At 40.7% G+C, this 9,824-nt stretch overlaps 1 pseudogene; it reads left to right on the top strand.

Moving 5' to 3' along the window:
- Window positions 1-8,613: 8,613 nt before the first annotated feature.
- LOC117714025 (vomeronasal type-1 receptor 4-like) lies at window positions 8,614-9,577 on the top strand (annotated as a pseudogene).
- Window positions 9,578-9,824: the final 247 nt, after the last annotated feature.

Below are 9,824 nucleotides of genomic sequence, written 5' to 3'. Positions count from 1 at the left end.
TTTATAATGTAAATTGGAAACGACTACTGTGGTTGGAATCTCTGTCAACTTGTCACAAATGTGAATTACCTGAGTAGAAAGGCTTATCAAAAGAAGTGTTCTCTCTTGACTGCTGTTTGCTTTCTTTATCTATTTATGGCCTCACCAGGTGTGTGTCTTTCAAAACCCTAAGTTCTTGTGGTCACTGCCATTCCAGAAGATAGTGAGGTGAGTTTTCTCTTTTATCTGTCTTTCTCTATCATTTCCACTCTCTGTCAACCTTTCTCCTCCCTTGCTTTCTTCTCCCTCCCCTCCCTTTCTCCCTTCCTCCCCACTTTTCTTTGTGATATAATCTTTCAGTGTCTCTCTAAATCTCCCATGAACCGTAAATCTGAAATATTTCACTCCCTTGATACATGCATCTACAGCACTAAATGTTAAGATATTTCTAAACCTTGGCTCTGGGATTCTTGGCCCCTTTGTCCTGATCGGCAGGGATGTCAGTATTGCTAAATGAGGAAGAGCACACTGATAAATGCATCAGTAACTCTAACAATCATTCTTTTGTGAAGTAAAAATACACATATTACACACTTCAGTGCCCTAATGTTCTAATATATCTAGTCATTAAGTTAACCAAGGCTTTTAAAAGTAGCTTTGCCTCTTTTTTAAAAAAAAAAAATTGCTCCTAGGTGATCAGAGACCTGCTCAGGGGGTCTAGAAAGCTGGACGAACAGATTGTCATCAGCCTCCTACTCCACTGTGCCCTTCATATGACTTTGAATCTCTTGCTTACTTGGGGAAAGTAATGGAAATGACCCCATTGCCAGGAAGCTAGAGTTACAATTAAGAAGAAACTATAGCCCCTAAGTGGCATGCCACAAAAGTCATCAAAGTGCCAGTCTGATCCTCCTTCCTGCCCCTGCCCTCAGCTCTGATAAGATGCCTTGGCAAGATCTGTTCAAAATTCAATCAAAATCGCAACACCTAGACATCTCAGCTTCCAGCCTTCACAGCCTTCACATGGACACAAATGTCTATGGTTGTGCATCTCCTTTCCCACCTCAGCAGGAGCTGTACCACAGGAGGTATCCACAGTGGCAGCACCTCTTCTCTAGCACCAACCCCACCCCTGCCCCCAACAGCCCCACAGACATTGCATCTCAGCAAAAATCTGATTTCAGCCTGATAGGATTTCCAACTCTAACCCTTGGGCCAAACGCAAGGAAAGTGTGTGTGTGGGGGGGGGTGTTTGAAAAAAAAGTCACCAATCCCTGAGCTTCTCACAAAACCTCACCAATCCATTATCAGGAAAACCACCAATCTCTGAACAGAAAAAAAGCACCAATCCCTGAGTTCCTCAAGCTCAGGACTTGAAATTCCACCAATCATCACTCTGGAAATCTCTGCCCAGGGTAGATACACCTCCTAAAAAATCCTATATAACCTATATAAACACTGCCCCTTTGTCCAATTTTCTGCTGTCAGTTCCCAGGAGCAGAGGACAACCATTGCTGGATTTGTTCCTTGGATCTTCCAATAAATCTCCCATGAGATTTTTCTTCTGCCTGATGTGACTTTCTTGTTGGGAAAACCCAAGGGAAAAAAAAGAAGCAATGAAAAGAAGAAGGGAGGAGAGGGGAGGAGAGGGGAGGAGAGGAGAGGGGAGGGGAGGGGAGGGGAGGGGAGGAGAGGGGAGGGGAGGGGAGGGGAGGAGAGGAGAGGAGAGGAGAGGAGAGGAGAGGAGAGGAGAGGAGAGGAGAGGAGGAGGAGGAGGAGGAGGAGGAGGAGGAGGAGGAGGAGGAGGAGGAGGAGGAGGAGGAGGAGAAGAAGAAGAAAAGGGGGAGGAGAAGGAGGACAAGGAGGAGGCCCTTGCAGGGTTGAAGCTCCTGAGCACAGCTTGTGACACTCTACCCCTGGGAGCTTTAAGGCCTCTGCTGAGGAGGCTTCCTCTCAGAGATATGTAGACCCTGGATCCTCATATTTCAGGATGCCCTTCCATTAGGAAACTGTCCCACCTCAGAGCTGTGTGGTTCCCGAGGTCCTATGTCTCAGGATATCTTCCACTGGGATACATTTCCCTTAAGAGTTGTATGGTTTCTGGGCTTCCAAGTCCCAGGATACCCTCCCATCTAAGTAAAAATACTCACATGAATATTCCCTCAATGGGCTTCCATGATTATCTGGTGGAGGAAGTTCCCCACCACTTCCTATTCGTCATGTGCTCTCCCAGGAGCGATGGGCATAAGAACGACAGGGACAGAGGTGTCATGATGTAACTGTCCTGGCAGGACATTGTCCCTTCTTTTTCACTATCAGAGTATTGATACAATAATACCAAATATTTACCCAGGAGTCAGTTCTATCCCTGGGGAGGAGTAAGGCTGAAAACACTGGCATTGTCAGAGAAGGAACTTGCCTCCCAAGAGAGGCTTCACACAATTTTGATAAGACATGCACCGTTCCTGGATTTCCTCTCTATTGTAAAAGTGTGACATTGCTACAGAGAAGAGGAGAAGAAATGAGTGTATTTCTTTGGTTTTGCCAAACCATAAATAAACCCATGTGCTTTGTCAGCTTGTTTCCTAATTTCCTTAAGGAAGCAGTGGCTCTATAAAACTTTTGAAGTTTCTACCTCTCTCTCTCTCTCTCTCTCTCTCTCTCTCTCTCTCTCTGTGTGTGTGTGTGTGTGTGTGTGTGTGTGTGTGTCTTTCTCTCTCCCTCTCTCTCCCTCCCTCTCTCTTTCTCCCTCCTTCTCTCTCTCCCTCTCTCTTCCCCTCTCTCTCTTTCCCTCTCTCTCCTTCCCTCCCCTCTCCCTCTCTCCCTCTCTCCCCTCTCCCTCTCTCCCTCTCTCCCTCTCTCCCTCTCTCTTTCTCCCCCCTCTGTACACACATGCACATTTGTGCTCATCTACATACGTGAGTCTGAGGTTGATGTTAGGAATCATCCACAGTCTTCCACTTCATTGAATCAGGATCCTTCAATCAAACGCAGAACACACCAAACTGCCTCATTCTATTTCCCAGTTCCTCTAGGGGGAGTGTGGCCCTGGTCTCTGAGGCTGGAATTACAGGCAAACAGCCACTCCACCAGACTTTTAAGTAAGGTGTCATTTACAATTGGAAGCAAAGCACTTTAACCACTGTGCCATATCTCCAGCCAAGTTCTATTCATCTTAAGTGACACAACGTTACAAGGGAATATCCTTTATAAGAGGTCAGCTTTTGGGCCAAAATGGAGATTCCCAGTGAGCTCCAATTTGTTTTCTGAGGGTGGCCAATTTTCTTTACAGAACTCTTCACGGAAGCTACATGAAGGGCTCTCTTTCTGATCTATTTTTATCTCTTATTGAGTAACCAAGTCAGATAAGTACAAGCTTTAAACTGCTTTGTTCCTTTTTATATTCCAAAGACAAAGAAAATATTCCCTATAACCAAATAACAAAGAAAACAGAAGGAAGTACTTCTTTTTGGATCAGAGATAATTATTTTATTTTTAAACTTATTTTATGTATTATGCCGTTATTTTTTAAACAATCTTTAAATTTAAATATATTTTGCTCATACTCTTTCACTAACCAAAGTCCTTCAATATCATTTCCTCTTCTCTGACTAGCCCAACTGCCAGTTCTTTTGCAAAAAACAAACACTTAATATAACAGAAAACCCCCAAAGAAAACAAAGTAAAAAAAATCACAAACAAATGACTAAATTATGACCACACACACACACACACACACACACACACACACACAACTATGGAGTACAGTTATGTGTTGGTCAACACTATATTTGCAAGGCCTACCCTGGTGTGGTTAATATACCAAGAGTCATTCTTAAAGAAAACTGATTTTTGCATTATCAGAAGAGAGTTCCATTGTTAATCTTTACCCTAGTGACTAGTTTTTCATTCATTCATGCATGCATTCCTTTATCTTAAAATATAACAAAATAAAGTAAAGGATAAAAAGAATCACATTCTTAGACAAGACAATCCAAAAGGAGGACAAGAGCAGAAGTAAAGGCATTAGAATCAGAGACCTATTCATTTTATACTTAGAAGTTCCAAACCATCAGTGTGGAATTCATAATATATACACAGAGGATCTGGTGCAGACCCATGCAGTCCATATGCATGCTTCTTCAGTCATTGTGAGTTCATGTGAGCTTTGCTCACATTGATTTTGAGTGCCTCATTTTCTTGGTGTCCTCCATTCTCTCTGGCTCTAATGCTCTTTCAACATCTTCTTCTTCTGTTTTGGGGTTCCCTGAGCTCTAGAGGAAGTTACTTGATGGGGACATCCAATTTTGGGCTGAGTGCTTCAGCTTCTCATTCTCTGCTTAACGTCTGGCCATGGGACTTTATATGAAAGCTTCTGTGCTAAAAGCTAAGCAAAGCAATGATCTGTGACTACAGTACAATATCATTAGGAGTTATTTTATCACATCCTTTGTATTCCATTTTTAGAGCAGAGTTATTCAGCTTACCTTAGGTCCCTGGGCTATCTAGTCTCAGGTTCTTGGTTACTTAAGCAGGGTTGAGTATGGGTTTCATTTTGTGGAATGGCCCATAGATCAAGCAGTTATTTGTTGGTTATTACCAAAGTTTTGTGCCATTATTGCCCTAGCATATCTTACAGATAGCACGATCTTAGATAAAGAATTTGTAGCTGGCTTAGTGTTTCTGTTTCTCCTCTGAGCATGCAGAGTACATTCCTGTATTGAAGACACAAAAAAGAGGGAGGAGTAAAGGCTCTTTATAGGTATCAGCTCAAGACTCCAAGTTCAATGAGTTGTGTAGGGATTGTCTTCTGCAAGGGGGTCTTGCTGTCAGTTTCTAGAGCAACCTATAGTCTTGGCAACAGCATGAGATGTTTGGTGATTTCCATAGTGCCCTTTGGGCCAACCAGTCTTATTTCAAACTTTTTATCTATCCTGCCATATGTGAGTCACAACCTAGTTTCCCTGTAACTGGATTTCCTCATTCAACACAGGTATGGAAATCCTAACTTCCTCAGAAACTTTTCATTTCATTTACAACAAAACATTTTTAACTTTTATTATGGTCAGCAGTGATGTGTCCATATGTGTGGAGACACTAGGACAAACAGCACAAAGAGAAACCAGAGACCTCAATCTCATCTCCCAAGAAAATACAGTGGTGCCTCCTCTCAAAAACAAAATGGTGATGTCATCACCTCTAACCTCAGCCGTGCATACACAGTTATTCATACATTTACATCATTTTGCATCTGTGTTAGGAAGGGCCTTCTAGGAACTAGAATAAAAAGTATCTGGAAGGACCAGTCTTGGGCACACACAAGTTTTAGAAGTGTTTTTGGAAGTTTTATAATAAGGATTGCTTTTAGAATAAGGCCAAATGTTGGGGAGGCATTCCTATTTCAACTCTTATAAGAAATTTAACCTGCAAGTTTGAGACAGTCAATTACAAAAAAACCCTTCATTACTGAAGGATACAAGTAGAGTAAGGAACTCTAAACTTTCTCTGGTCTTGTTTGGAACTTGCACAGGAAGCAGAATCCCAGGGTTCTGAGAACTATTTATGTTAATTCTGTCTCACAAAGTGTTTCAGAAAGAGAGGAAAGGGACATGGTCTGTGGGGTAGAATGTAACCTTATGCCAGGCTTTGGCTTGGGACTTTGAGAAGGTGAAAAACAGTCTGGAGATGCAGGAAGCTCAGAATACAGACACTTGGTTAATTGTTCATTTTCTCACCTCATATCCTTCTTCTCAAAATAATTTAACCCTAATTAAGCTGGAAATAAATTCTAAGCAAACAGATGTCATAACTGGGGGGGGAAAAGGGAAGCTGTACTTTAGGGACTGAGGCCCTGCATTGACCTTCCTTCCCCCCTGACACAGTGACAACATAAACCTGAAGTCTGCAGTACCTGATGGCAGCCAAATTCCCCACAGATCCAAACAATACAAATATAACCTGGCAAGTGTCACCTTCCCAGAGCTGTCCCAGAGCCTGTCTGCACCACAGAGGTCCAGGTGAGGACATGGAAGTAAAATCTTAGATCTCCTTAGCTGTGTCATGAAGAAATTCATTAAAGCTGAACTCTAACTCTCTCTCTCTCTCTCTCTCTCTCTCTCTCTCTCTCTCTCTCTCTCTCTTTCTCTGACTAAGCCAAGGAGTAGCTGAAAGGTTCTGTGAGCATTGGGTTCTCCACTTTTCTTCTGACCCTGATGAGTTCCTGGAGATACAGAAATTGGACAGAAATGCTGAGGCATCGTTGTCCATCCTCAGGCTGGAGTCAGGACAGAGCTCTGAGTAGGGCATTGCCTAAGGTTACCCCCTAAAATTTTTAAAGGTATCAAAAAATTAGAGAAGATTTCCAGATACATTTCAAAAAATTGAGACAATAAGGAAACACTCAGATAATATCAGCACTAGAGAGATTGAGGCAAGATAATTATATTCAAAGCCACTTTACATAGGGAAACTTCTTCAAAAATAACAAAACAAACATTCTTTTTTTCTTTTACCTCCATGTTTGTCAGTATTGTGCCTTAACCATGTGACTAGTGTTTATAAAGTTTATACTTTTCAATTCTTGTGCATTTCTGCTTTTGAAGTATTGGCCCATGTTTTCTTTTACAATAACTTTATAACTACTGATGGAAGGGTTTTTTCTTTCTGTATCCATCCTTAAAATCTTTCAGTCCTATGACATGATATAATACATACTTATATCAACTTCAGTCATTCTATGCCTGGTGGCTGTATAAAAAGAAGAACTACTAAGTGTAACAGTCATTGTTACTGTGTTGAGAATTCTTGCTATAAAGATCCAGGCTATGAACATCTGGAAACAGCTCATATTACCTTTAACCTACTACTAAGAAGGAAAGATCAGTAATCTATTTTGGTTTAGTTCACGTGTTTTTAGAAAAAACAGGATAGATGGATATAGCCTCCCTAAGGCTCTTGGATGTTAGACCCATCATGGGATCATCTATCTATCTTTACAAAATCCAACCTGTCTTTTAAATTAATTGTCTATAGCATTTCCCAGATAATGAAGGAGAAAAGTCACCTCTACCTCCTCCTACAGTCCATGTCAGTGAGACAGGAATCAATAAACAAAAGATCGGAATCTGATGTCAAACATAATTCAAAGTTTCAAAAGAGGAATAGAGAAATAGAAAAGCAAGCATTAAACTAATCTCTACATTGTCCATCAGAATTTGGAGAGAATTGATATTGGGGATTTTGAAAGATTCTAATCTCTTATTAAAAGCTTAACATTTATTTTAAATACGTCAATGAAGGATGATGACTTGCTATTAATCTTCAAAACATAGTTCATTATCTACAAATATATAGGATGGTACTGTGATTTCTAGGATACACTGATACATTTGATAATTACTTTTTTGTCAGAGCAGTTGAAAGGCAGTAATTGACATTTCTGAAGTCAAGAGGCTACCTGGACCCAAACCTGGCACAAAGCTATGTTCATGCAGGTCACAGATAAGATCATCAGGACATAGACATTTAAAGCAATCTTGTGAGTTTAATAAGAAGAACAGTGAACAGAGGCACTCCAAGTTCTCAGAAGATGCACAAACCCAGGAAAACACTAAAATATCCAGATTCCTCTTATTCTAGAAAACATGTGCACACTTTTGATTTGTGATAATAAATCCCTGAGTAATAAGAATGGAACTCCCACAAATTAATATCATCCTGCTGAGGTCTAAGTTCTGGAATTAGCTTGGGCTGATGTAGATCAAAGCAGCCTGCCTGAAAAACAGGTTGGAAAAGAAACAGGAGAAGCAGCCTGTAAAGCAAACTGATATACTACTGCTCCCAAAACCCCACAGAGGCAAATGCCACCACGAGCTCTTAGATGGAAGAGTTCCTGCTCACAATGATATGCCCCAACCTACTGTGCAGCATGCAACCTATTGAGAACTCATAACTCATAAATTTGTTCACTTATCTCATGGCAGCAGTTAACACCTCATCAATCCCCTTCTTCCATCTCTATCATTATCCCCTGGTCCAGAGCTGCTTCATGCTCCCTTAGATACCCTGAGGTCATTCATTTGGGTCACAGATCCTTGGAAGTCATCCCCTGGGATCACAGCTCTCTGCTACCCTCTCTTAGGAAGCACCCCAGGGCTCCATCAGACACTCCCACTGGTTGAATTCTAGCAGTTACATTAATTTTTCACACGAGTATTTTTCAGTGTATCTTTTGATGATTCAGCTTTAACTGCTGGGCCATATTTGGAAGGATTATTCAGTTTGAATTGACATTGAAGAATACCTAGCAAACACTTATGTGGAATGAAATCACAGAATGGTCAATATAAAACCTTTTAAAATATAAACATGTAGAAATTGAGTTACAAAGTGTTGAAGCCAAAGGCAAATCTAGACATTGTTATGCTAATCAAGATGCAAATAAGAAAGGAATATCAACTAAAAAAATCTCCATTAATAGTTCAAAGTTTGATATTCATTACCAAATACACCATAGTACAGACAATATTCCAGAGTTCACAGGATAAAAAGTGGGGGAAGAAGCACCTAATCTGCAACATTACAGGTGTTCATCACTGCCTCTTTCACAGGAGAAAATACTACTATGCAAAAAGTCTACTGTTCAGACTCATGCCAGACATTGCTAATGCTTTCTTGAAAAGTTATTCGCATCTTGGATACAAAGAAAGAAGAAATGGTTTTGCAATTTATTAAGGAAATAGTTTTGCTTTTCATAATAATGCTTGGCACTCTGGGGCCATTATTGTCTGTTTCTTTGAATTACATGTACAGTTTGTGGAGAAGTACCGAAAAGAAAACCATATACCTTATTCTCACCCATTTGGTTTTTACAAACAACATATTCTTTCTAGAGAAAGGATTGCTAAAGACAACAGCAGCTTTTGGTTTGAGAAACTTTCTAGATGAAATAGGCTGTAAGATCATTGTTTACCTGGAGAGGGTGGCTTGTGGCCTCTCCATCTGCACCAGCAGTCTCCTCACTGTGGTCCAGGCCATCATCATCAGTCCCAGAGCATCTGGGTGGAGCAGGCTCAGACCAAAGTCTGCATGGCACATCCTTCCACTCTTCTCATTCTTTTGGATACTCAATGCTTTAGTAAGTGTAAACCTAATCCCTTCCATCAAAAGTACAAGCCTTAATATATCACAGCTTAAGAATAGCTACAGTGATTGCTATTTTATGCTAGAAAATCAGAAAATAAAATGGATTGTTCTCCTTCTCATGGTCCTAAGACATGCAATGTTTCAGGGTGCCATGAGAGGAGCCAGTGGCTACATGGTATTTCTTCTCCACAAGCATCACCAGCATGTCCTCTACCTTCAGAACTCCAAGCTTCTCTACAGAACTCCCCCTGAGCTGAGAGCTGCTCAAAGTGTCCTTCTGATGCTCTGTTTTGTTTTCTTCTACTGGACAGATTGTGCCTTTTCTCTGTTTCTAAGTCTCTCTTTAGGGGACTATTCATTGATGGTAAATATTCATGAATTTCTCACTTTTGGTTATGCAATCTTCTTCCCCATTGTGCTGATTCACAGAGATGGACTTCTGGCTAAATGTTGACTTTCTCAGTGAGAGAAACTGAAAAAGTATCTCCCTTATGTATCTGTTCAATAAGTATGAAAGAACTCTCGGTTCTGCAATATTGTAGGTAAGACAAAATCCCACAAAGCTACTTAGATATGTGTTTGTTTTTAGACAATAATCTTGATGATTCACAGCCTTGAGCTAAGAGAAATCTTAGCAAAATACAGTGTTATAGAAATGTCATTCTCCATTTTCCTATTCTTTTAAAGGGATTTGATTAACT

Source organism: Arvicanthis niloticus, chromosome 8, assembly GCF_011762505.2.
Source record: "Arvicanthis niloticus isolate mArvNil1 chromosome 8, mArvNil1.pat.X, whole genome shotgun sequence".
Classification (NCBI taxonomy): domain Eukaryota; kingdom Metazoa; phylum Chordata; class Mammalia; order Rodentia; family Muridae; genus Arvicanthis; species Arvicanthis niloticus.
This window is presented reverse-complemented; position numbering and strand designations above follow the sequence as displayed.